The following is a 5,467-nucleotide window of genomic DNA, read 5'->3' as shown; positions in this document are numbered from 1 at the left end:
TGTTTGGTTCTCCAGCCTTTTATAGCCACCCTGAGAGCTGCCCCATTCCCTATCTGTCTACATCATTGTGGCCATTCAGACCGGAGTGAATCGACTCCTTTTAACAGGTGAATCACTCAGAACGGTGTACAGAATTCTTATTCCTGATAAAAATTATTGAGAAATGTAATAATAGACATTAATCAAAAATCCAGTTTTATTACTGTTGTTGAAGTTAATAAATAGTTAGAATGAAATAAAATAAACACATTTAATACAATTCATGAGTTAAATTCTTAATAACGTGTCTAATTACTTATAAGCTGTTGTAAATCAAGCAGGTCTATACAAGCCAGAACAAAGATTCTCAGTAAAAAAGGATCGAGTCAAATTCATCCATGAAAGAAAAAGTTTGGGGAAAATTCAGATGCGATTTTCGATTCACTTTAAGAAAAGTTTAATAAGAACCGAGTGTTATATGTATAAATGTAAATGTTTATAAATCTAATGATTCTGTAATTATACTATATAATTCGTGTATAAATTCTAAATTAAACATTAGTGTCACTTCTTTTACTGTACTCAGTCTTCTTTATATATATATAAACCTTTTAAAATAACATAATAACAAAGGCAAATTCATACATTTTTTACTAGTTTGACTGTTCAAATTGTTCCTACTGTATAATAATACCAATTAATTGTAATAACAACTAGGTTTGCATATAAAAACACATCTGTGAGTGAACTTGGAACGATTTAGTTTATTTACTTTTGATCGTGAATCAACCGGTTTGAGTTAAAACGACTCTTTATCGTCAATAGAAAAAGAAGCGTAAACTATTCTGTTCACTGAATCGATTCTTTCTAATAAAAAGAGGCTTTTGATGTAGAAGCAAATCGGTTGTACTGATTAAGGCAAATTCTACACTATAACATTTACATTTAACATTTCATCAAAACTATATATTTACAGATTTATAGGACGTTATTGTAGTATAGTTTAAACCTGAGTCAAATAAAATCCGAATAAATCTCTGCTGCTGATTGAATAATTGCGAGACTAAATAATGAACACTGTTAGTAACCGTGAGTTTCAACAAATAATACAACAACCTCCTTATAACAAATATCACAAATAAAATAAAATACATACTGCATTTACAATCTTAGCCGCGCTGTTCGCGATTGAGATTCGTCAACTCCTCATTCAACTCTCTACAGGAAAACCGACTCTATAACGAGTCATTAAGAGTTCTATTTACATTTACATTTTCAGCATTTGGCAGACGCTTTTATCCAAAGCGACTTACACAATGAGCAATTGAGGGTTAAGGACCCAGGGACCCAACAGTGGTGGCGGGGCTTGAACCGGCAACCTTCTGTTTACTAGTCCAGGACCTTAACCACTGAGCTATCACTGGCCTGTCAATTAAATGATGCTGAATTCTAAGACCGTCTCATTCTGCAGTAAAAGAAAAGCATAATTCCATCCGTGTCCAGCTAATTATCCGCGTTTTACTTCCATTTGTTTCATTTATTTTATGATTTTAATCCGTCTCAGTGAAAAATCCATTCCTGACCGGACAGTCCTGACCACGATCGTTTCCCGGAGCTCCTTCAGTCAAACACCCAGAACAGTAGCTCCAAAAATCAGCTTTTCCAAAAGAAAGTGTAAATGTAGCTCTGTTTACATTGTTGTTTGCTGTTAATGTGTTTAATCCGCAAGAAGAAAGAAAGAAATCCGGGGATCAGGAGCGCGGTGCTGCGGTGCGGTTCTGCGGCGAGAGACTCATTTGTGGAATTCCGACAAGCGAATCGACTCTTATGAACAACTCTGAATCAAGGTCTTACTCAGGTTCACCTACAGGCGTTTTTGGGGTGTGAAAGGAACCGCAGAATTCGGACCATGTAAATAATGTAGAAATAAATAAATAAGAAGAATACTTTAAATGCGTTACATATTTAACCCTGCACAATAAGATAAAAGCATCATGTTTTTATTTTATTTAGCCGTTGTTGTTGCGAAAAAGCAAAAAACTCAGTGTTGTTATAAGAACATCTATTCTGATTCGTTTTGTATTTATTTGTTGTAGAAATGTCTGATAAACACTTGCTCATTCATTAAAATTTGGCACAATCCTACTAGAACCGAACAGGACCTTCCCCAGACTGTTGCCACAGCACAAAAAGCACATTAATTTTTTTACATACTAGATTTTTCTGTGTGGTTAAAATACTCAAACTCAGTAATTAGATAAAGGTTTTACTTTGGGCTTATTGTGTATGTTAAGCATTTATATACTGTTCAACCAAAACCTCAAGACCTCCCACCAAAAATATGCATGCCAACGCCTGGCACTGGTGCATGTGAGGTTCAGGGATATGATGGTGGTTACAACAGGCTTGAAGTACCTCTAAAACAGCAACGGCAGCTCACAGGGAGCTGTGGTGAGTACCCACAGACAGTGGTCAGAGGACATGACATGAAGAAACCAAAAGACATGAAGAAACCCTTCTGGGAGGAGGATGGTGCTCCAACCAAAAACATAGAGCCAACATTGTTGGTTGAAGACATAAGAACTTCAAACTGTCATGGACTTACCTCCACAGTCACCCAATCTAAACCCCATCTAGCATGTATAGGGGCACTTTAAGACAGCAAAAGTCAAACCTTCAGGGTTTATACTGGCAGTGATCATACACATGATTCTCTTTTCCAAAAGCTCCAGGTCTTAATGCTCTGCTTGTACTTTGCCACCACCGTCTGGTTAAATTGTAAAACTGCATAGTCAGAAATCTCTGGACGATTTATTAAGGTTCAGTCACATTTTCATATTTTTTCAAGTTTTTTTTTATTCTGGACGCTGACATGGCATGAGAAGTACGATTAAAAAATAAACTCGGTTACAGGAAGAATGAGAAGGACGTCAACCACGTGTGAATGTATGGATCCATGGATGGTGGTAGTAGTAGGGAAGAAAGAATCAGAATTAGTTTGGTTTGTTTACTTTACAAACAATTATGAGACAGCAGATTATGAAAATCATAATTACTGGAGGAATGATTTATTTATACATATTTCATATAATTTAATACACTGACACTGAGTGTATTTGCCATGTTTGTATGTTTGTACATTTTCCATCTGACTGATGTGTTTCTATTACACATGCAACTCTTATTTAATTCAGAATTTTAGGATTTTAGGATCCTAAGACACTCTGTGCCCATAATTCCAGTTCCACTCAGCTCATTCTGGTCTTTGGATCCTCTCCGGCTTTTCCATAAACTCCGAGTGGGGTGAGTCTTCAATCGACCTGTTTTGGTGCTCTGTATACTAGCTAAAAATTCCAAGGGTCTATGGCATTTCCATGTAAAAACCATCAGTTTGTGCTGTATACGGATCACCTGCTGAGATTCTTCAATTAGCATTAATAAAATGTCCAAACTGTTAGGTGTCTCTGAGTTTTGCACATTCTGTGTTAAATAATACTAGTTTAGAATATTAAATGGAAAACAATCTTTCAAAACATTCTGCAAGGTGAAGATGATAAACACTGGAGATGATAAACACTGGAGAATATCACAGCTGGGAGAGTTTAGAGCTGAAGGAGATTGTGGCTGGAAAGCAACAAAGCAAGAGAAGATTGAGGCTGGAGGACGTTATATCTGGAAAGACGATCAAAGGAGGAAGTAGGAGGTAGAAAATAACGATGCTGGAGACTGACCAGGATGGAGGGGTTAGTAAGAGTGGATAAATGAACCAATGGTTGAATGATCACATACCATTCTGCTGAATTTATAGGTAAGTCAGGGTGGAAACATGCTTTTTGGTGCCACACTGACCACACTGATGTTTGGCCACCAGGGCAAAATGGGTTCACCTGACCAGCCAAAGCTTTCCCTTCTAGACTAACCCTAGCCTCGTGACAGAGTGGATCTAGGAACCAAGTGTGCATCTGATTTGAGACTCACCCGTAATTGTGCGCCGCTGTCAGGTGTGATTAGAGAGAGAATCCTCTCCGCTTTCGCGTCTCAATCAGCTTCAATCATCCAGCGCTGCGCTTCATCCAGCCTCCGCTTGCGCCAAATCCATCCGCACTGCGCCACCATGAATGGTGATTAACAAGGAAACTCAGGTAAGCTTTACTGGTGCTGTTTTCAGGCTGGTTTGTGTGTGTGATTGTACTGGAGCTGCTGGTGTATGTGTGTGACTGTACTGGAGCTGCTGGTTTGTGTGGTGATTGTACTGGAGCTGCTGGTTTGTGTGGTGATTTTACCGGAGCTGCTGGTTTGTTTGGTGATTGTACTGGAGCTGCTGTGTGTGTGTGTGGGATTGTACTGGAGCTGCTGGTTTGTGTGGTGATTGTACTGGAGCTGCTGGTGAGTGTTGTGATTGTACTGGAGCTGCTGGTTTGTTTGGCGATTGTACTGGAGCTGCTGGTTTGTGTGGTGATTGTACTGGAGCTGCTGGTTTGTGTGGTGATTTTACCGGAGCTGCTGGTTTGTTTGGTGATTGTACTGGAGCTGCTGGTTTGTGTGGTGATTGTACTGGAGCTGCTGGTTTGTGTGGTGATTGTACTGGAGCTGCTGGTTTGTGTGGTGATTGTACTGGAGCTGCTGGTGAGTGTTGTGATTGTACTGGAGCTGCTGGTTTGTTTGGTGATTGTACTGGAGCTGCTGGTTTGTGTGGTGATTGTACTGGAGCTGCTGGTTTGTGTGGTGATTTTACCGGAGCTGCTGGTTTGTTTGGTGATTGTACTGGAGCTGCTGTGTGTGTGTGTGGGATTGTACTGGAGCTGCTGGTTTGTGTGGTGATTGTACTGGAGCTGCTGGTGAGTGTTGTGATTGTACTGGAGCTGCTGGTGAGTGTTGTGATTGTACTGGAGCTGCTGGTTTGTTTGGCGATTGTACTGGAGCTGCTGAAGTGTGTGTGTGTGTTTGGTGATTGTACTGGAGCTGCTGGTTTGTGTGGTGATCGTACTGGAGCTGCTGGTTTGTGTGGTTATTGTACTGATACTTTATTTGTCATTTATACATATACAGGTGTGCAGTACAATGAAATTCTTTCTTCGTATATCCCAGCTTGTTTGGAAGCTGGAGTCAGAGCAGGGTCAGCCTTCGCAGGGTGCCCCTGGAGCAGACAGGGTTAAGGGCCTTGCTCATAGCCTGGATTTGGACCCCCAATCTTCCGGTTGATAGCCCAGAGCTCTACCCACTAGGCTACCACTGTCCCTGATGGAGATGCTGATGTGATGTGTGTGTTTGGTGATTGTACTGGAGCTGCTTGTGTGTGTGGTGATTGTACTGGAGCTGCTGGTGTGTGTGTAGTGATTGTACTGGAGCTGCTGGTGTGTGTGTAGTGATTGTACTGGAGCTGCTGGTGTGTGTGTGTGTGTGGTAATTGTACTGGAGATGCTGGTGTGTGTGTGTGTGTGGTGATTGTACTGGAGATGCTGGTGTGTGTGTGTGTGTGGTAATTGTA

This window comes from Trichomycterus rosablanca, chromosome 25 (assembly GCF_030014385.1).
Source record: "Trichomycterus rosablanca isolate fTriRos1 chromosome 25, fTriRos1.hap1, whole genome shotgun sequence".
NCBI classification, from domain to species: Eukaryota; Metazoa; Chordata; class Actinopteri; order Siluriformes; family Trichomycteridae; genus Trichomycterus; species Trichomycterus rosablanca.
The sequence above is the reverse complement of the archived record's forward strand: the minus strand, read 5'-3'. Positions refer to the sequence as shown.